General features: G+C 36.5%; 1 protein-coding gene across 4 annotated transcripts in view; it reads left to right on the forward strand.

Moving 5' to 3' along the window:
- SOX5 (SRY-box transcription factor 5) overlaps positions 1-23,845 on the forward strand; it is a 958,250-nt gene that overhangs the window by 98,291 nt on the left and 836,114 nt on the right. For all 4 annotated transcript variants that reach the window (XM_044229411.1, XM_044229413.1, XM_044229414.1 and 1 more), the window contains exon 2: positions 16,403-16,484. The gene's annotated coding sequence lies outside the window, so the exon portion shown is untranslated. The remainder of the gene's footprint in view (positions 1-16,402; positions 16,485-23,845) is intronic.

Below are 23,845 nucleotides of genomic sequence, written 5' to 3' on the forward strand. Positions count from 1 at the left end.
CTTTTGGTTCCAAGGATTAGGAGGTCAAGAAAATATAAGCCTTATCAGTTTATTTCAGGATCAGTTGAGACTTGAGAGACTCTATAAATGTCATCAACATTGCTCTTTACCTTCTGTCCTTTCATAATTCTTAAGGAAGAACTAGGCTCAGAGTGGCTACTGCACATTATAGTCATGCCATTCTCTGTTCAGTAGAGAAATCCTAGAATAGAGTTATATTTATATGAGTACAGATTTGTTGTTTTATAGCTATTAGGCATGATTTATCAAATATAGATAACATTTTCAAACAATTTGCAATCCTGAAAATATTAATTCTAAATCCTTTCATTTCCATAATCCAATTAATTAGGTTAGTCTCAATAAATTGATACAGGAAAGTAGTTTTTATTTGATTTTTGTGGAAAGGATATCTGGGAAGAATGCAGAAGTCTAGCACATCATTTGGTTTAGAGTAAGTTATGCTACTTTTATAAATAAGCCTCAAATCTCATTTATAAGCCTTGTTGTGAGTTTAGGTGATTCTGAATGTCAACTATCTACCATATGTTGGCTTTGCTTTCCAGACTTCAGTTTTAATACACCTCCATATAGACCTGCTTTCATGCATTCCCAGGCCAAGGAAGAGAGGATTTGGATAGCTGAGCATTGGCAATTAAATATTTTATTCCAAAAAGTGACAAACATCACGTCTCATATTTCTTTGCTAGAACTAATCATATGGTCCTTACTAATTTCATTAGGATGGGAAGAAGAGAGCCAGATATTGAACAATATTGGGGATATAGATCATATCCAGTATTGACTTATTTGCTTCTTGAGAATAACTTTGCAATATGAAACATTACTCAAGGTGTATGTGGGAAATTATGGCAAGGAGTGCAATGAATGATTTTTAATTAGAAGCTAAGAACTTTCTTCCTGCTCTTTGATGAACCCCTTTTTCTAGACTTCCTTAGGTGATGCTATTCTTAGGTTTTATGGAACGGGTTTTACCTTGACTAAGGTGCAGTCACCCTTTACAGGTAGGATTATATTGGGCTTTTAAATTGTAGTTTTAACCAACTTGCAATAATGATAAATATCGCAGAAGATTGCCTTTGTCCAGTTTTGATGAGGGTTGGTGATATTAGATGCAGCTAACAGTTTCTCAGATTGGAAAAGGGGTTATTTGATTTGCAAGAGAAAGAAACATTAGAATCAGTACATTCTTCAACTCATTCTGATAGGATCTGCAAAGAAAAGAGAACATTATTTTAGGATAATGAATGCCTCATTATCTTTTTAAACAAAGAGGAATATTTGGAGCTGGTAGGTGTTTAGCAACAGTAATAAAAGTGGGTATCTTATTTAACTTTTTTGGGTAGCATGAGAATAAGGGTGTGTTCGACCTTGAGGAGCAAATATTTTACCACTTAGAGCAGCTTCCTGTCATCTTCAGGAAGTAACCAAGTAATTTCTTTTAAATATCATGAACTCATGAATTTAAGCATATTTGATTAGTTTGAGCTATAGCAATTCTTAGTCTTTTTGAAGCCTCAAATTGTCTCACCTTTGTCTAATGGAAACCTCTTCAGACTGGCTCCTGAGTACTTTTGACATAACTGTAGTCATCTTTGATAGCGTCCTTGGTATGTGGCATGTCATGATGTTCTAGGCAATTTTGTACATACTCTGCCATCATCCACTTCTTCATCTACTTATTTTCTAAACACTATGTGTGTTCATTGCTACTGGCTTGGGTATTATTTATAGGCCTAAAAAGTGTTATTTTATGTGCTGAGAATTTCCACTTCTAGTACTCTATTAATTTTGGGCTATCAAATTTCGTGTCAAAACAAAAGCATCTAAATTGGTCCTAATATATGTGATGTCTGTCAGAAGTTCTAATATTTTTAAAGAACCACATTTCAGCCATGGAAGAATATCACATTCTAGCTATGAACTACAATGTATGCACTTAAAAATGTTTCTGAAATTAGTATCTCTTTGGCTTAATACTATGGGCAAAGTCTTTCACAGTTTATAGTCACATTTGGCTCTCTTTTGGCTAATGATGATCTAATCTGCTACAAGTTACTGTCTTCATAGGCTCTTATGCATTGAGTTCTCCTTTTATTGTTTAGCATGATTGCTTCATCTTGATCACCATTTACCAATGTGTACTGGCTACAGTAAATACAATTTCCTCAGAACTTGTTATATGTGTTATATTGTTTATATATTTCTATGGTTAAACATTCAAAAATTATTTTTTTAAAAGAGTAAGCACTAGCAAAATTTCATCATTTTACTGCATACAACCCCTATCATAGTTGGTTTAAATGGTTAATTGCACTCCTTACAGATTGTACCAGAAAGCATTGTCTGACAAAAACAAATAAACGAACAAAAAAGCAAACACAGAAAGTTACTGAATCTCTATAATATCCATTTGTTCAGAAAATCCTTTTACAGCAGAGCCTCATCTATAAGGATCTGTCTTCATTAATATGACGAGGGAATAAAATGCCACTCCTTAGCAGCTGTGTAGGAGGAAAAAGGAACGGTAGAGTGGTAGAATCTAAAGTTTTTGTGGTTTTTAGAGTTTTGCTTTTGTATAATTTTGGGATGTCCTTGTTTGAAAGAGTGTCTGGACCAATCTGGGTAACTCTTGACCACTCAATACTCGTCTTTTCAGAACATGGTATTCTGCTCATCTGAAATGAATCACTTCGACAGGTGTTTTCTGATACATATAGATTCTCCACTCTGCCTGCTTATCTGTCCCACTTCCCACTTTTTGGTCTTCTGGAGGCTCTAGAAATAACCAGAAGGCCATGAGATTAGATGTGTTATTGGATCACAGTCATTCACAAATGATACACAAGGGTTTTGCTTCATTAGAATATTTTTAAAAGAAATTGGGGTCATATTTGGAAAAAAAGTCTAAGCAGATTTAATAATAAAGAAAAATAATATTTCACAAAACCAGACATTAGAGATAGGACAGACTGTTGGGTTGACTTTGGCCAGTGCTTTCAGCATCTTATCTTTGCAGTTCCCTTAGCTCTACCATCCTCTATATGTCAGCTTTATTCTTTCTTTCTTTTTTTTTTTTTTTTAGTATCGTTGATATGCAATGTGACATTAGTTTCAGGTGTTTAATCTAGTGATTCAGGTAGTTTATGCTTTTTATTCTGCTCACCAGAAGTGTAGCTACCACCTGTTACCCTACTGCACTATTATAATAACAATGACTATATTCCCTGTGTTGTCCCTTTTATTCCTGTGACTTATTCATTCCGTGACTGAAAGCCTGTAACTCCCACTCCCCAACACCCATTTTCCCCATTTCCCTAACACCCTTCTCTCTGGTCACCACCAATTTATTCTCTGTATTTATATGTCTGATTCTGTTTTCATTGCTTGTTCATTTATTTATTTGATTTTTTTTTTATTTCACATATAACTGAAGTCATATGGTATTTGTCTTTCTGTGTCTGACTTACTTCATTTAGCATAATACCCCCTAGGTACATCCACGCTGCCACAAATGGCAAGATTTCATCTTTTATGGATGAGTAATATTCTATCACATACACACAAATGCTCCACATTTCTTTATCCATTTATCTATCAATGGGCACTTAGATTGCTTGCATATATTGGCTATTGTAAATAATGCTACAGTAAGTGTAGGGGTACATATACCTTTTGGAATTAGTGTTTTCATTTTATTTAGGTAAATACCCAGTAATAGAATTACTAGTTGGCATGGTATTTCTGTTTTTGGTTTTTAAGTTTCCCATAGTGGCTGTACTAATTTACATTCCCACCAACAGTGTACAAGTGTTCCTTTTTCTCCCATCCTTGCCAACACTTGTTATTTCTTCTTTTTTTGATTCTAGCCACTCTGACAGGTGGAAGGTGATATCTCATTGTGGTTTTGATTTACGTTAGGATGTTCCATACTCACGGATTGGAAGAATTAAAATTGTTAAAATTCCGCCTTCCACAAAGCAATCTACAGATTCAATGCAATCTCTATCAAAATACCAAAAGAATTTTTCACTGAACTAGACAAATCAAACCTGAGGAAGAACAAAGCTGGAAGTATCACAACCCCAAATTTCAAGATATATTGCAAAGCCATAATAATCATAGCAGTATGCCACTGGCACAAAAATAGACATGTAGATCAATGGAACAGATAGAGAGCTCAGAAATAAACCAAGATAGAGAGCTCAGAAATAAACCTCAGTGGAGCGGTTGGTTGAGTGTCTGACTCTTGGTTTCGGCTCAGGTCTGATCTCAGGGTTGTAGGATCAAGCCCCAGGTCAGGCTCCATGCTCAGTGCAGTCTGCTTGTGTTTCTCTCTGCCCCCGCCCAAATAAATGAAATAAATCTTTAAAAAAGGGAAATAAACCCATGCTTACATGGCCAATATATCTACAACAAAGGAGGCAAGAATATGCAATGGGGAAAAGACAATCTCTTCAATAAGTCCTGTGGGAAAACTGGACAAGTACATGCAAGAGAATGTAACAGGACCACTTTCTTATACCATACACAAAAATAAACTCAAAATGGATTCCAGACCTAAATGTGAGACCTGAAACTATAAAACTTACAGAAGAGAATATAGGCAGTAATTTCTTTGACATTAGCCTTAACAACATTTTTCTAGATATATCTCCTAAGGCAAAGGAAACAAAAGCAAAAATAAACTATTGAGACCTCACCAAAATAAAAAGCTTTTCAACAGAAAAGGAAACCATCAACAAAATGAAAAGGCAACCTACTGAAAGAGATAGGTTCCTGGCACCAACCATTCACTGGCAAGGAGGATGGGATTACCATGGTTGCTTTAAATTTCATACCACAGAGGTTGGGCTCAATGCCTCAACCTGCACAGCTCCTACATGCTGAAGAAGGGATATTGAGGAGAAAATTTCACTGTCTATTACATTATGCCTTAGGGTGTATTTGTGTATTTATGATAATTTTTTTGGCTGTAGAATGTGAGTAAAATTACAAACAATTATAGCTGGAATAAGAAAAAGGGGAGGAAAAAGCCAATATGATAAAATGTATCCAAAGTTATATGTGTGTGTGTGTGTGTGTGTGTGTGTGTGTTTATTTTGAGAAATAGAAAGAGAGTGAGCAGGAAAGGGCAGAGGAAGAGGGAGAAAGAGAATCTTAAGCAGGCTCCATGTCCAGTGTGGAGCCTGGTAGGGGGCTCAATCTCATAACCCTGAGATCCTCACCTGAGCTAGAATCAACTGACTGAGCCACACAGGTGTCCTGAAGATGTGATTTGATTATAAAATTCTTTCAAAAACATCTCTCTGACTTCTATTATTTTTTAAAATTTCACTAAGAATTATGTGAGCAACCTAATGTCATCCCATTGTACCTCTAGAAGAGCTCAATGAAAACCAACCTCTGTGAAATATGGTTAAACTTACTTTTCAGAGCTGTTATCTGCATTAAACTTTTTAATTCAAGTTGTTCTTCATTGAGTTCTCCTTGAAAACCCTGTCATATAGGTCCAAGAGTGTCCTGGGCTTTAGTACTACTACTACTCATATTTTTTGAGATACATGCCTGGAATGTTGTCTCCTCTTCTCTCCAACTTTCCAGATCTTTCCTGTTCCACAAAACCCAGCTGAAATGTCTATGAAGCCTTTTGATAACCAGTCTAGTCCAAGGGTCTTTTCTTTCTCTTCCCTCTGAAGACTTAAGTATTATTTTCTATATAATTCATTTGTTGGTCAAATTATCTCCTGCCTTTTGAGACTTGTCTTCTATGTCTTTGAGCTATTACTAACATCTTCTATTATTGATTATAACTTTCTTGAAAATAGAAACCCTTGATATCTTAATGAGTCCTATGAAAATTGTTTTTCATTGTAGTCATCTTGGAAAGGGACGTTTAAAATCTCTCATTCTGGACATAAAAATAACTCACATTTACTAAGCTTGTACTATATGCCCAAGAGTAACAAATGCTTTATGGGCGTTATCTCAGTTTTCCTCACATATAGATACAAAAACTTCACTTAGTAGATTAGGCAAAAGCTATCTCAAAAGAGTTGAAATAAGAAAGGGAATATAGTGGTTCCCCGTTAGAAAATAACCTTTAAGCTCAAGGTATATGTCCAGGCATCTATTGATCACTCTGTTTTCCCATCTCTTACCTTTACTTTTCTCTTAGTTAACTCTTTTAGGTTTTGAAGATCTTCAGTAACCTCAATTATGGTTGTGGGAGTAGTTCTAGCAATTGTGGTGATGGGAATCCCCACATGGCTTCCCAGAACTGGTCAATGATTACTCAGGCCTGAACAGTCATCCCTAAAGAGCAGCTAGAGGAGGTGTGGGTCAAATTCACTTGAACCATGAAGGCCGAGAATAGGGACAGCATGATTTTTCAGTGAGATGCTGAGTAGATGATTTTTCTGGTAAATAATATTTCTAATTTACAGATAAAACCTGGGCTTAGAGATTAAGTAACTTGCCTAAGATCACCCAGGTAGTCCAGCATAAACTCGAGAGTTTATGATAAACACTTTGCTATACTGTAGTATTTTTATCAAACTGTATTTGAGTATCGGTGCTCAAAATAAAAATAGCATCTATTGTACAGACCTTATTTTATGTATGTTCAGCAGCCATCTTCTTTAGATACTCAGTGCTCTTATTTCCTTGTATAATCTCATCTTCCTCTTTTTAACCAAATCAGGAACTGAATGATTATCTGGAATTATTGTATTTTGGTTAAGTGACTGCATTTTCTTTCCCAAGACTGTGTTTCAGTCACCATGTTTTCTTACTCAGATCTTTGTACTCAAACACTTTCATGACTCTGTGGGCTCCAAAGATAGTACACACATTTCAGATACTGTCCGAGTTGGGTTGGCAACTGAAATCTCCCTCCATTGCCTGTGAAGGTGACAGGGTATCAGGTGGAGATTCATGAGTCCCAGAGATATCAGCGGAAAGACACTTGAGGAGAATAAACGAGGATTGACGGAGCTCTGGGTGTGGAAGGCCTGATTCTTAGAGCTCCTCAGATGAAAGTGTATGGGTCCTGTTATCTTTGGCTCCTTCCGAAATTTAGGGCCTGCCCTGCTCTTGCTTGGGCCTGCCACCAGGCCTCGTTCTTCAGGTTCTTCCTGCCGTTTCAGTACTTCGGAGAGACCACCTACTGATTCGCTGCAACTCCAGGTCTTCCTGTTCTACTTCTGACCCAAGAATTTCGGGTGTCTAAAATGAGTTTTCTATAATTTTTGACATTATTGTACTTCAGGTACTATTTAATTTTTTATATGTTAACACACAAAGGTACCTTTTTGTCATAACAACCCCTTTGCTGACATTCTGGAATGTATTCCTTGTTTTACTTCTTTCTCTGCTAATGACTTTTCCAACTTTGAAGTAGTTAGATCACAGCTTTTTTATTAATAAGTTTTAATGACTTTGTTTTCTCCACATCATCTAACAAAGTACGTTACAGGAATTGCTCAACAATATATTTATTTAATTTGACTCAGTGCTCAGAGATGGGGTGAACTGTCTGTCACATTAATATGAGGATCAGGAATTTCATCTTATTCACAGAGGTGACCTGAAGACTCCTTTACTCTGCACTTTTCAGCTTGGGCTAAGAGCTATAGGGTGAACAGAGTTTACCAGCCTAATCCACAGATTGGTATGTAGTTCTTAGCATCGTTAGCCATTCAGTCTTTTCTATATCAGCTGAGGGGTTAATTTTGGGTCGCTTTTTGTTCATTGAATGTAGAATTTGGTGTATTATGAGGATTTTTGCTTCTAGTCAGGAATAATGGCTTTGTGTTGTAAAATGCATTAAAATAGTATGTGCTAGCTTATCTAAACTAGGTCAGTTATTTTATAGTTACATTTGATTCATGATGGTACTATGGCAGGGGAGGGAAACAAGTCTTCTTATGTAGAAATGTTGCCTATTAACAATGAAAAATGCTTTTATAGATTGCCCTCCTATTAACAGTTCATGGTCTATATTGAAGGTATTTGATCTGTTCAATTACTGATTTTTCACTGGTAAAGTAAACTTTATCTTCAGCCCATACACATCAGCATAGGAGTACATCTATTTTACTTTTTAATGTTAAAAATCACAAAGGCTTTTCTAAATTAGCAGGGGCATTTACACAGTAAACTAGTGAAAAATGTTATGAGCTTTCATCAGCTGTTTTGGTTTTAGCTGCCACTTTGGGGCTTTTACACTTCTTTCTCTTTCCCACCCCATCTCCAGGAGGCAAACAAAGAAATATAATTTGCATCAGCTATAGAAATGCCTCTGAGATCACTGCTCTAAGTGAGTTGGGGATTTGGAGTAGAAATCCTGAAAAAGAGAAAAAGGCAAGGGTAAAAGCTCTGTTGACAAGGGAGTTTCATAGGCATGCGGTGAGAGCACAACATTGGACGTGTGAATACAAATTTTGCAAGCTTCCTCTTCTCTTGTGAAAAAAGTCTAGGAATGTGGTAGTTCTGTCTGGTTAAAGAGTTGGATACAATGACAGCTGGATAGCTTAGTTTTTCTTTCTAATGTAGATACTTCCCTGTTGGAGTGTTTAGCACCTTTACTCCTTCTGTCCTGCTTCTCATCACATGTGGCACCATTGGTTGAGAGGAATTAGGTAGCTCTCTCTGTGCATGATGTTGAGCAGTTCTCCATCACTTGGGCAATCCACTGGGCTGGAATGGAAGGACATTTGAATTTTCACTTTGATGGGGAGCATTAGCACATTCCCTCTCTGCTGGCATCAGGTCAAGGAAACCAAGTAAGCTTGTGAAGCAGTTTTTCCCTGGAGCAAATATAATACACGTATTTGGCTAGGAGGTCATCTGTTAAAGGTTGACTTTATTTCTTCAATAGGATCAGGTATTTGTTCAAATTTAGAATGCATCTAAGTAGAGGCAATGTAGACATTTAATCAAAGCAAAATCTATTCTAAAAAAATAGGAAGATCTCATTATAGATTCACAGTCTGTGTATTTGTGTGCTCAAGGATAATAATAATACTGGGATACATTTCAGAGAAAAGAGATGAGTAAAAATAAGAAAAAAAATTAATGGATTTGAGCCCAAGTAAATGAAACTCTATTATTTAATTATAGTATCTGACTGTGAATATAAATGGGAGATGTAGAGCAAGAATTTTTTCTACAGTTTGGATCACAGAAGATTTCACGACTAAAAGGGAAAGTCTGAAACTCAGAGCTACAAGCTAGAAGTTTGATCCTTCATAAAATGAATCAGGGAGTATAAAAAAATATTTTGGGATTGAGGACAGTCCCTTTTGCAAGCACTCAAGTGTTTTTACATCTAAAGTGAGTAAAAACTGCATAACGTGGAAAACTCGCCACTGTCCTTCAAATTTGCCACTTCAGAGAAGCCTGAATAGTTGGGGTAAAACTTACTGATACACAATGGAAAAAGACAGGCTTACTCTTAAAATTTCACGTTTGGAATCTGTTGTGGCCCAATGTCTGTAATAATGTCAATGGTTGGGCTATTTTTTTTTTTTTAAACCAGTTGCTATTTTTGGCATGTGGGTATGTTTAAACTCCAGTGTCCTGGTAAAATTCCAATGTAGATGAGTGATCATATTCTACCTGCCATATTCTTATTTTGTCTTTCTTTTCTTTTCTTCTTTTTTAAAGATTTTATTTATTTATTTGACAGACAGAGATCACAAGTAGGTAGAGAGGCAGGCAGAGAGAGAGGAGGAACAGGATCCCTGATACAGGGCTCCATCCCAGGACCCTGAGATCATGACCTGAGCCAAAGGCAGAGGCTTTAACCCACTGAGCCACCCAGGCGCCCCTTATTTTGCTTTTCTTAATGAAATGAAACACAACTGCATCCCCAGGCAGAGTTTTGATATACTTTAGATAAAAATTTAGTATTTTTATCTAGTATCTTCATTTTATAGTTCCATATCATTAGAACTTAGATCCAGGTTCAGCTTTATCACTGACTCATTTGTGACCTTGTGCAAGTTATCTTCATCTCTCTGATATTCTGTAAACTAGAACAACAGTCTAGGTCATTGTTAAGCCTACTCACAATTTTAACAGACTATGAATTGTTGATGGTACACATCCTTGATAATACAATAGGGGAAAATTTTTTCCGGACTTCAAAAATTTTTCAGAAAATTTCAGAAATTACCTTTAAAGTTGTCTGTCCAAGAGTATATCAAGTGCCAGAAATCTTGGTATTTCAAACTAGAGTCAGTTTCTCTTTCACCCCCTCCCCACTCCCAACTAATCCCAATCCATTTCTCAGTTATCTTTTTAGTAGAAGTATGAATGCATGTTTAGTTTTAGATGAAGGGAAACAAGAGAGCTCGGGGAGAAAACAGAACAGTGTCTCATATAGCTACATTTATTTTGATGTTCAGATTTTTGATTTATCAATCTCACATTTTTGTAGAAATTTCCAGGAGGGCACAATTTATGACATAGTTAACTCAAAGTGGTAAAATGATGACATCATCAGACTATGAGGAGTTATGTATATATAATGTCATAACTAAAGCAACCACTAAAAAAGCTATGCAAAGAGACACTAAAAATACTGTATATAAATCAAAAGGGAATTATAAAAACTGTTGAAGGCTGAAAAAAGGCAAGAGAAATGAAAAATAGAGGAAAGTAGAAAGCAAAAAATGAAATTGCAGACTTCCATCCTAACATATTGTTAGGTCCCCCAATAATGGGTCCATGATTAAAGGAGTGAGACTGATATAAAGCGAAGGTCAAGCAAAGCTTTATTCCGCGCCAAGCATCAAGAATTCAAACTGACCGGCCAGGGCCATGCCTCTTACAGAGAGGGCGACCTCTCTCTCTTTCACAGACTAGCTTTTAAGGGCAAAGGCCATGTGGTTGGGCCTGGCCACGCAGAGGTGGCCAATGAAATTGTAACACATAGAGAAAGCTGCATAGTCATGTTAGGTCACACATAAGTGACCAATTGAATTACAATTTACCGTAGTAGACATTTGATCTAGCCTATCACCTTGGTCAGAATTGGCACACAAAAGGCTCCCAAAGGCCGGGGCCCATACTCCTTGGTAACTAGGGAGACAGTATGCGACCTGCACTGATTTGATGTTTCCACCTGGCCTGACCCACCCTTGTATTTGGGCTTTGTTAGCTGGGGCTGGTTTCTGGGACTTATTTTTAAGTAAGCCCCCTGGGGGAAGGGGAGCAGGGACAGTTTAAGGGTTAAACAACAAGGTTATTGTTTAACGGATGGATGGAAGCGCTCTGGCTAAATAGGTCCTTACAATATCAATAATTACATTAAATATAAATGGACTAAATACTATAATTTAAAGATTATCAGAGTATATTAAAATATGACATAACTATTGCAGTTTATAAGAAATTCTCTTCAAATATAATGATATAGGCAGGTTGAAAGGAAAAGGATAGATAAAGATGTATAATGAAAACATAAATTAAAAATGCAAGACTTGCTATATCAATACCAGTTATGGTAGACATGAGAGCAAAAGAAAAAAAAATTACTGGTGATAGAGGGAAATATTATATAATGATTAAAAAGTTGTTCCATAAAAAAGACATGGCAGGTGCACCTGGGTGGCTCAGGTTAAGCCTCTGCTTTCAGCTCAAGTCATGATCTCAGGGTCCTAAGATCAGCAGGGAGCCTGCTTCCCCCCCTCTCTCTGCCTACTTGTGATCTCTGTCTGTCAAATAAATAAATAAATAAAATCTTAAAAAAAAAAAAACGTGGCAATCTGAATTGTAACTGAATTACAAAATATATGAAGTAAAAATTAACAGGTTTGAAAAGAGAAATAGACAAATTCACAAATATAGTTGAAGATTTCAATACCCCTACATTATCAATTAATAGAAAACTAGACAGAATATCAAGGATATAGAAAACTCATCATCAGTAACCAATAGACTCTAATATTGACAGAATTCCACCCATCAGCAGCAAAACACATATTCTTGTCATGTGACTATGGGACATAAATCAAGAGAGACTATATCCTGGATCAGAAAACGAATCTCAACACATTTAAAAATAATTAAAGTCTTATGGAATCTATAAGTTGGCCACCATGGAATCAAACTAGAAGTAAATAATAGAAAGATAACATGAGAATCTCTGAACACTTGGAAATTCAGCAACATACTGAATTCTAAATAATAATCCTTTGGTCACAAAGGTGGTCTCAAAAGACATAAAAAATACATTGAACTGAATGAAAGTAAAAATACAACATCAAAATTTGTGGATCACCAATAAAGAAGTGCTAAGAGGAATCATTATAGCACTAAATATATAATTAGAAAAAAAGAAAAATCAGTAATCTAACCTCCCATTTCAAGAACCTATAAAAAGCAGAGCTGAAACAGAAGCTTCCAAAGGAAACAGAAGAAAGGAAATAATAATGTTAAGAACAAATCCCATAAAATTGAAAGCAGAAAAACAATCAATGAAAAAAACAAGTTGAGAGATATTGTACCACAGAATACCTGTGCAGGAAAAGACCAAAATTCCAAATTTAGGGGAGCCTGTGTGGCTCAGTGGGTTAAAGCCTCTGCCTTTGGCTCAGGTCATGATCCCAGGGTCCTGGGATTGAGCCCTGCATCAGGCTCTCTGCTCAGCGGGGTGCTTGCTTCCTCCTCTCTCTGCCTACCTGTAATCTCTGTCAAATAAATAAATAAATTCTTTAATAAATAAATAAATAAATATGGCCATTTAAAAATTGATGAAATTGATAAATCTCTGCAAGACTAATAATAAAGACTAATAAAGAGGAAAGACACAAATTACCAATATCAGGAATGAAAAAGAGTGAACACTGCAGACCTTGCAGACATCAGAAGGGTAATACAGGGATATAACAAACAGCTCTATACACATTTGTCAGCTTAGATGAAGTGGACCAATTCCTTAGAAAACACAAACTACCACAACTTACCTAATATTAAATAGATAATTTGAATATCCCTATAGTTAGTAAAGACATTGAATATAAAATTTTTAAGCTTTCAAAAAGGAAAATCTGGTCCAAGATGTGTTCACTAGCATGTTTTAACAGACACTTAGAGAAATAACACCAGTTCTACACAATCTCTTTCAGAAAACCTTTTCTTTTATGGTAGTGCTATCCAGATACCAAAACCCAACAGACAGTTGAAAGAAAGGAAGAAAAGAAAAAGAAAACCAGACACAAATATTCCTTATGAACACAGACACAAAAATCCTTAACAAAACATTAGCAAATAGAAGTCATATAAAATGAGATATATTCCATGATCAATGGGAGATTTATTACAGGGATGTGAGGCTGGTTCAGTACTTAAAAAACTATTTATGTGATTCATTATGTAACAGGTTAAAGAAGAAATGTCACGATTCTATCAATTCATATAGGAAAAACTTTTGACAAAATTTAATACCCATTCATGGTAAAAACTCTCAGATAAATAGGAACAAGGAATGTCCTCAACCTTATATAGAACATCTATTGAAAATGCATAATAGTGTACAACTAACATTACCTTTAATGATGAAAGACTGAATTCTTTCCCCTTAGATCAGGAAGTAGGTCAAGAATGTGTGTACTCATCACTCTTATTTAATATAGTGCTAGAATTTCTAACCAGTGCAAAAAAAAAAAAAAAAAAGGAAATTAAAAACATAGAGATCAGAAAGGAAGAAATAAAACTGTCCCTATTTTCAGGTGCCATTTTTGTTTATGTAGAAGATTCCAAGGAACTTAAAGAACACACTTGTCAATCTAATAACTGAGTTCATCAAAGTAGTGGGATACAAGATAAACTTGCAGAAATCAATTAGATTCTTTTATAACAGCAATGAACACCTGCATAGAAAAATTAAAAATACAATGCTGTTTACAGTTACTCAAAAAATTAAATACTTAGGTATAAATCTAACAAAAAAATGTACAAATGTTAAATATGTTAAAATCCAGGACTATCTAAAAATAGATATACCATGTTCATGGACTGGAAGACTCCCCAATACAAAGATGTCAGTTCTCCCAAACTGACATGCAGATTTAATATAATTCCCATCAAATTTTCAGCAAGATTTTTTGTACGTGTAAACAAAATTATTCTAAAATTTATATGAAAAGACAAAGGAATCATAATAGATGTGATGAATTTGAATTAGAAAAATAAAGTGACAGGGATTAACACACCCAATTTCTAGATTTATTATGTAGCTATAGTAATCAAGAATCTGATCTTGGTAGAGGGATAGGCACATATATGAATGGAACAGAATGCAGAATCCAGAAATTGACTAACACAGACATATTTAACTGATTTTTGACAAAGGTGCAAAGTCAATTCAATGGATATACAGCCTTTTCAACAGATGGTGTTAGGCCATTGGACATTCATAGGCAAAAAAAAAACACAAAAAAAACCAAAAAAACAAACAAACAAACAAACACAAAAAACCCCCAAAACAGAATACAAACCTTTGAGCTAAGTCTGATAGCTTATATAAAGATTAACTCAATATATATCATGAACTTTAATGTAAAATCTAAAATTATAAAGTTTTTAGGGAAAAAAATTGAAAGTCTTTAGGATCTAGGTTAGGCAATGCATTTTTGGACTTTCTACCACAAGCACAACCCACGAAAGGAAAGATTGATAAATTGGATTTTATCAAACTTAAGAACTTTTCTCTGTGAAAGACCCATTTATGAGGATGAAAAGACAAGCTACACCCTGGGAGAAAATATTTGCAAGCCATGTATCTGATGAACAACTAGTACTAGGAACATAATCTTTCAATCTACAGTTAAAAAAAATTAATTAGAAAATGTCCAAAGACATGAAGAAACATTTTATGGGAGATGATATATACGGATAGCAAATAAGCTATCTTATTTGTTCAGCATCACTAATCATCACTAATCATTAGAGAAAAGCAGAATGGCTAAAATAAAAACTAATGACAACACCAAATGCTGGCAAGGATGCACAAAAACTGGCTCACTCATGTATTGCTGATGGGGATGTAAAATGGCACAACCGTTCTGCAAAATAGTTTGGCAGGTTTTTAAAGAAAATTTAACATAGAACTCCAGTACAAACCAGCAATTGCTCTCCTGGGCATTTATCCCAGAGAAAGGAAAACTTTTGTTCACATAAAAACCTGTATGCATATGCTTACAACAGCTTTGTTCATAATAACTTCAAACTGGAAGCAATACAGTGTCCTTCAATGAGTGAATGGTTAAATGATCCTTACCACAGAACACACTACTCAGCAATAAAAATTAGAGAACTATTGATACTCCAACATGGATAAATCTCCAGAGAATTATGTTGATTGTATGATTTCATTTATGTAATATTTTTGAAATGACAAAATTATAATAATTATAAGTCAATTAGTGATTTCCACTGTGTATGGTGGAGTTAGGAGGGAAGGGAAATGGTTATTGCTATAAAAAGACAATTTGAGGAATTCTTACGGTAATGGAAATGTCTATCTTGACTCTATCAGTGTCAGTATGTTGGTTTTGATATTATACTATAGTTTTGTAAGATGTTACCACTGGGGGAAATGAAGCAAAGGATGCAGGAATCTCTCTGTTTCTTACAACTGCCTGTGAGTTTACAATTATCTCAAGCTAAATTGTTTAATTAAAGAAAAAGACAGCCCTCTACCGGCTCCTACATTAAAATTCAAAACCTTTCCTTGGCCCTTTCCAACCTCACTCATGTCCTACTTCTCTCTTTGTTGCACTACATCCTGCAGCCATAGTGGCCTTTTTGCTGTCCCTGGTCCTGCTTAGTAACCTCTCACCACAGGGCCTTTGTACTTGCTATTCCCTCTGGTGGCAAAGATCCTCCCTCTGGTTTGCTTACTTCATCCTGTTCTCTGCTTATCAGACATTTATCTTGAATACTTTATCTAAAGTAGCACACCTATCACAATCTAATGCTTTATTTGGATTTATTTTTTATCTTTCAGTAAAAACATATTTGATACTTTAAAAAATACTACGTTCCTGGGATGAGAATCTTAAACTCTCTGCTATACCTTCACTTTTTTATATGTTCTTCTGGAATTTGGAGCATTTGATTAAAAAAAAAAACCACACACACACACAAAAAAACAAAACAAAGAAGCTGATTTCTATTTTCTTTTGTATTCTCTTTCTTTCTGCTGATGTCTAAGTGGGATTTGTGGGTTCCATAGTAATAAATATTCTGTATTATGTCATGCTCAGTTTATCACAATCCACTGGTATTTCCCCGATAGCTAACATTTCAGAGTTGACCTCTTTATACAGTGATTCTGCCTCTAAATGACTTAGCTTTAATTCTCTTCTAGGCTTTTTAATCAGGCTGCAGTGTACAGACATACTTCAAGAGGATCCTTAGAAGTCTTGGACAAGCTTACCCTTATGTGGCAGGTATGTCTCTGTCTACACACTAAGTGTGCAAGACATGTAACTTTTTATTTTTCTATAGCTAAATCTAAATTACATTTTGCTCTTCCATTTAACCAAATGCAGAAGCAATCTGAGGTTGCATCTAAGTTCTAGAAGGTTATGAGATAACCAAACTTTTGAGGGATGACATACCTGTTCTTTGGCTGCCATCTCTTCATTAGGCACAGATTTCCTCCTATCCCTTGTCAGTACTTGTGGGAAACTGCTGAGGCATACCTTGATCTTCCTTTGTGGATATTCTACTCTCCTTCTCCAGGCTTTTCAAGATACCTCCTGGGCATATCAGGGCATGCTGTTACTCCTGCTGGACCAGAAGAAACTCTCTGTCAGTGGATGAAGCTCTTTGTTCCTCTCCTACCTCTCTGAAGTGCATAATATTTGTTGTGTTGTTCTTGTATCATGCTATTGTATGGGGTCCTTTGCAAGGCTGGTCAGGTCCATCTGCCAGGATATATCTGCCTTGGCCATCTCTGAGGTCCTGGCTATATCCAAGCAAGACCATCCTTTCCCTCCTACCATTATCTCTCACCCATGTATTTGGGGTTTCTCTCTGTAACAGTACTTTGAACAAGCACAACTTAGGAAATCAATCAAAACACAATTTACTTGTTTTACTTGTTTCTTTAAAATGAATTCAGAAAGGGTGGTGGGAGTTCCCTTGCCTTTGGCGGGCTGGAGTAGGGAGAATAGGTCTCAGGCAGGCTCCATCCCTAATAGGACTACTCTTAGATTTAAAAAAAAAAAAAAAAAAAAAAGAATTCTTTTGGCACTTTAGATTCCAAACATAGTCTTCATTCAGAAATTAGAATGTCTAATCTTAGACCATAATCATAGCTTGAAAGTTAGTTTAATATCCATCATCCCTTCTCCCCCATCTGGGGTCCATTTTTGGGTTGGGCCAAAATTTGCACTGGGAGACGGTGTGGGGTTTTTCTCTATCTGTCACCTCCTCTCCCACTTGCTAGCTATTGCTAAACCTAAGTGGTTGGAGCATGGAAAGAAGAGGAATTAAATGGCTTGGGAATGTGTCTTACTTGAAATGGTCCTGTGTTAAGCTGGCTCCAAGCTTTCTGGGCTCGGCGATATTTAAAACTGACACTCACGTGGCTCCTTTTGGAGTTCTTGGTGGCTTCCCTGCTGGACCCATCTAGCTTCAACTCCCCTGAGTTGAGCTATTCACTTTCCAGTGGAGCTTCTGGGTTTCAGATAGTCCATTCTACATGCACTCTCCGTTGGGGTATCAGTGATACTTCTAGATGGTCATCTTGGGCTTCAGCTGGCTCTCTCATATATGGCCCACTCCTACTTCATGAAAACATGAATCTTACATACCCGAATGGGCAGGAAGGGTGCAGGACCTTTTCAGATTCCAGAGATGCTCCTAGCCTGACCCTCTTGTCCTCTAGATTTCCAAGGTGAGAATCAGTTTGCAGTCCACTGGGTTTCCCAAACTCCAGGGGACACATTTAGGCTGTCTACCTTGTTCCTTTGAAGCCTCTGTAAATACTGGAGAAAGGAAAAGTGGCTCCTTCCATCTCTCTTGCGGGGGGATGAAGTGGGGGGCGTGGGGCTGCGGGGCTTACCATAGAGTAGCAGCTCAATCCAAGAATCTCTTCTTCAAACTTCTCCTAATGTCTGTTGTTTTGATCATTTACATTATCTTGTTGGTCTTAGGGCCATCTGACCTGTCTTGTGCTTTTCTTTTAAAATCAGGATTTTGATCTGGCCCTTTACTTTGGAATTTCATACCTGTTTAATGGAGGTGACTCAGTTGAATCTTGCAATCTAATGTCTGGTCATGCAGACTCCACCAAAATGAGTTGAGGTGGTGGGGGGAGGGGTAAAAATGCAGTCACCCCACCCCAAATTGCTGTGGGATACACTATTATCTATATATGTCTTGACCACCTTATTTTTCACCCAGAAGGATCTAAATCTACTCTAAGCTTAGTTAATACATAGGAGAGTCTATTCTGGTCTCTTTTGTATGCACAGAGTCATTACAATTTCCCAGGGGGTCTTAGGCTTTTGAAACTAAAAAACCAGTAACTTAATTGATACTTCCCCTGCAACCCTCCTCTCCCCTCCCCCACCTCGTCTCCACCACCATGCTCCCCTGCTCTTCCAATGATTTTCTAATGCTGAGTTCAGAGTATAACAGGTTGGCTGCCTGAATGGGGAGAGAAGCAAAATTCAGGGATATGAAATAAAATGCTTCAAATGTTATATCCTAAATGATAAATATTGTCTATCCTCTTTTGAGTACCTCTTAATATAGTTTTTCATCTTTATAATGGCACTACATGCTTTACATGAAGGATTTGATATCTGAGGAAACCAGGTTTATTAGTCTGCTAGGGGGTGGCTTAAACAATAGAAATTTATTGTGTCACCATTCTGGAGGATCAAAGTCTAAAGTCAAGGTGTTGGCAGGGTTGGTTCTCTCTGAGGGCTGTGAGGGAGGAATCTATTCCCTCTCCTTGACTTGTAGATGGCATCTTCTTCCTGTCTCTTCACATCATTTTTCCACTATGAACATCTATCTCTATGTCCAAATTTGCTTTTTTTCTTTTCTTTTTTTTTTAAATAAGGACACCAGTCATATTGGATTAGGGCCCACACTAATGACCTCATCTTAACTACTTATAGCATTGACCTTATTTTCAAATGTCACCTTCTGACATACTGGGAGTTGGGACTTCAACATATAAATATGGGAGGGGAAGGTTGTACAATTCAACCCGTAACACCAGGGTTCAAAGAGGCTCCATGACCTCAGTTTCACACAGATCTTGAATTGCTGGTGCAGGGATTCCACAGCTGTGTGACTCTAAAGCTTGGTTCTTCCTGCTATACTTCAAATGAATCTTGCATGCAGGCTTGTGCAATGAGAATACTGTCTTTCCTTTAAACAATCAAGCCAGCCTCATGAAGGCATGGGCCCATCCTGGAAAAAAGCTCATGCTTAGCTCTAAGGTCTCTCATTACAAGAACTGAGAACAACGCCTTATACAAAGGAGAAACAGGAACATGTTTGTGGAGAGGTCCAATGTAATGCCATTATACCATGGGCTAGAAACCGAGCTTATACCTGAGCCAGGGTTTAAGTTCTACCAGGATTCAGATGGCTCCGAAGCTGTCAAAATGACCTCAACTCTAATTTGATGATATTCTTCCTATGGCCTGTGGTTGGCATTTCTGGTGCTTTTAACCTGTATTCAAGTCTAAATATGTTATGTGTCTGTGGGCTGCTTCACATAGAGCATATTTAAACAATGTGTAATAAAACGACATATTTAAATCACACAAAAGAAAAAGGGTAGAATGTGTGCTATAACGTCTCCGCAGGCATTTACCGGATAACGGTAATGACGGCTTTCCTAAAAAAGGGTAAAATGTTCAGTTTCAATGAGAATTATACTTAGGGGGATTATCACGTTATTTTGGATATTTTCTTTTTAAAAACAATTCTTTAGTGCATCCTAGGTGAGAGATAGGAAGTATATAGTAGTGATTCAGAAACATGGCTTCATGCATATGAACAGAATTTGGGTCTTGTAGTATTCATCACTATTTTATTCCAGATGGCAAAAAAATGATCCCTTTCAGTTAGTACTTGAAATATATACCTACAGAAATAAGTCCATTATAAGATTTTTCTTGCCAAAACTCTAATAGATGCTCACTTACTGAGAAATATGTATACTGAGAAATATTTAAGAAAAATACACTTTAATGAAGCTGCACTAATGATATTTATTTAGCTAATTGTGTAGAGGGATCGAAATATGATTTCAAGTAAAGTACACTATTGGCCATATAAATAAGCCTGGCACAGGTGTGCAGAGTTTTAAGAGAATTAGGTAGCAGAGCTAATGAAAATTAGAGGAAGTCTCAATAAAAGTTTTATTGTAAATTAGATTTTCTCTTATAAAGCAAATAGAGCCGCATAACAAAATTTTAAAATAAGGGTAAAAAATTGCTAACATATCAATAACCAAAAGCAACAAAAATAACCTTTTGGCATACTTGCTTTTCCTCCTTTTTCATTCATTTGTTCAGCTAGAAATTAGGAAGTACTTAATGCAGGCATTGAGGAAAGATGGCTTGGACAGCTTGCAAGATCTCTGCCCTGAACAGCTCTTAAATTATCAGGGAAAATACACAGTGAATGAGTCCTTATAACAAGTGGTAGGTGCAGTATTGGAGGCAAGGTAGCTAAAGAGCTTGCTGTCAACTCTATTGTTAGGTCTGGGAAGCCTTGAACAGGTAAGCTGAGATAGAAGAAACAGGAGTAGAAATCTGTTAGCTGGAAAAGAGAAGAAAATGTATTTTAGTTAGAGGAAAGAGCATCTGCTAAGGTATGGGAGGATTGAAATAACATTACGAATAACTGTAAATAATGCAACATGTCTGGAACAACAGAGAATGAGGCTGGAGAAGTAGGGGGAGGTGATATCATGGAGGGATTTGTGCCAGTTACACTATTGGCAAGAAAGTTTTTCAAGTAGTGAAGGAATGTGTTTAGAATTTCATCTTAGAAAAATTAATCTTCAGCAATATAATTGGATAGATGGCTTAGAAATTACTAACCTTAGGGGGTGCCTGGGTGGCTCAGTGGGTTAAAGCCTCTGCCTTCAGCTCAGGTCGTGATCCCAGGGTCCTGGGATCGAGCCCCACATCAGGCTCTTTGCTCAGCGGAGAGCCTACTTCCCTTCCTCTCTGTGCCTGCCTCCCTGCCTACTTGTGATCTCTGTCTGTCAAATAAATAAATAATTAAAATTTAAAAAAAAAAAAAAGAAATTACTAACCTTAGGAACTGAGTGTTTAGTAAGGAGCTAGATAGACCAAGAAGCTGAAATAAAGCTTAAATTAAAAACTCTGGGCTTGCATGGACTTCTACATGGGTAGGAACTCTAAAATGTGTTCTCAGGGTCATGTTTTTATAAAATTTTATAGAAAAGTTTGTTTTTAATGTCATTAATTATGAACATCTTCTCTTTCTGCATTACCACTCTACCCTGTGTTATGCTTTTCTTAATACTCTTTTAACACTGGGGGGCTTTGGTGATGCCGATTTTGTATTCATAATTTTTTATCTTTTTTTCCAAATTGAATAAGCTTAGGCCTCGCTTTGTTGATCTAGTCCCAAGACGTGAAAAGGAAGGTTGTTAATCTAAGACTGTAGCTGCAGAGATGAAGAAGGAAAGGTACGGAAGACTAAGGGGGAGGAATTTTGAGGATTGGTATGAAGGAAAGTGTGGTGCCAAGCTTTCTCGCTTCTGAAACTCGGTGAATGGTAGGGGCAAGTAACAGTCTATTACACATCTCTTTTTTTAAGAGGGTTTTTTTTTTTTTTAATATTTTATTCATTTATTTGACCAAGAGAGAGACACACAGAGAGAGAGAACACAAGCAGGGGGAGCAGCAGAGGCAGAGGGAAAAAGCAGGCTTCCGGCTGAGCAGAGAGCCAGACTCCAGGCTCCATCCCAGGACTCTGGGATCATGACCTGAGCCAAAGGCAGACAGAGCTACCTAGGCATCCCTGTATTGAATGCCTTTATGTGTGTGTATGTTTTCATATTTTTGGATTTACCAAAAGTGTATTTACCTGTATCAAGGTGTTTTAATGTATTTTGTTATCTATTACCAAATTGCTTTCCAGGTAGGTTGTGCCACTTAACGCTCCTACAGTAAGTGTAGAAATGGGCTTTGTTGTTTACACCACGCTAACACTGAGTATTATAATTTTAAAGTTTTTAAACTAAATTATTGGGTAAAATTATCTCCTTTCTGTTTTATTCTGAGGTGAGATAAATGCCATCCGTTATTATTAGCTCTGCATAGGAATCTATGTTCTAGAGATAGTTATTATGGCCTTTCCCTGGTAATGATTTAGGAAGCATTAGGAGGTTGTTGTAAATCTTTCATGTGAATAGTTTTGTTATTTACTCTAAATACATACATACATACATACATACATACATATATTATAAAAGCTAGAAATAAGTGGGGCTAAAATAGTTTTGTTGATTAGGTTGCTTTAGACCAGGTGTTGGCAAACTTTTTCTGATAAGTACCAGATAGTAAATATGTTAGGTGTTGTAGGCTAGGAAGCAAAATTAAGGATGTTAGGGCTCCTGGCTGGCTCAGTTGGTTAAGCATCTGCCTTCGGCTCAGGTCATGATCCGAGGGTCCTGGGATCGAGTCCTGAGTTCGGCTCCCTGCTCCATAGGGAATCTGCTTCTCCCTCTGCCCCTCCTCCCTCTTGTTCTCTCAATCTCTCTCTCTCTCTCAAATAATAAATAAAATAATTTTTTAAAAATTGAGGATATTATATAAGTACGTTAAAAGAGAAAAATTTTCCACAAAATTTATTGACATAGTTCAAAATATAATAATAATAATAATTGAGGAAATTTTTTATAATAGTCTAATGAGAAAAATTGAACTTTTTGTGGGGGAGACATTTCATGATTGTAGTTCAAAGTTAATGTTTTCAATTCTCAAATTGGTTATAAATGTTCATTCATTAAATCATTCTTATTTAACAGGTGGTGAGCTAGGTTTGGACTCCAGACTATAGTGTGCTGATCTTTGTTTTAGACAGTGACCTTTAAAAGTCATATTTCCATTAGGTTTTGTTAAAATACTTTGTTTGTCAATATGTGTCAGTTTTATTACATACTTTATTTGAGCTTACGGCAAATCTGCAACTTGGAAAACACTCATCAAAATGTATGTGTCCGTGTGTGTATCTGTGTGTGTTCTGTGTAAAGGGTGTGGGTGGTTTTATTCTGCATTATCGACAGAAACTGGGATATACCTGGCGTAGTAGCACCATGACAATGAAGCATTTTGTCAATTTAGGTTACCAGAGAAGTGAGACAGGAAGCTAGATTTGACCAGTCCAAATTTGATTTGTTGGTATATGTATTGGAATGAGTCTGAGTGTTCCCTGTTGACTTTGATTTGGCTGTAATTGGTCTTGCTCATTAATGACTGCTTCTGCTCAATTTTGGGGATTTCTGCTTTGGTTTTCATTTTGCTGTTCCTCAGCAACTTTCCAAAATGTTTTCATTCTTTTCTGACCCTCCTTCACAAATCTGATGTCTTAAAATACTTTTTATAACTTACATTTCATTTACTAATGGTTTCTGTGGCAAGGCTACCCAGTTCCTCTGGTTTCAAGAAAGAAAAGGAGGAGGAAAGAAGAAAAGAAATGAAATGGAAAGATATGAAAATAAGCAGGTTATTTAACCCACTTTTGAGATTGGGCCATTTAATCTCCAAAGTTTATGCTGGAATTTGATCCTAAATCT

This window comes from Neovison vison, chromosome 12, assembly GCF_020171115.1.
Source record: "Neovison vison isolate M4711 chromosome 12, ASM_NN_V1, whole genome shotgun sequence".
Lineage (NCBI taxonomy): Eukaryota > Metazoa > Chordata > Mammalia > Carnivora > Mustelidae > Neogale > Neogale vison.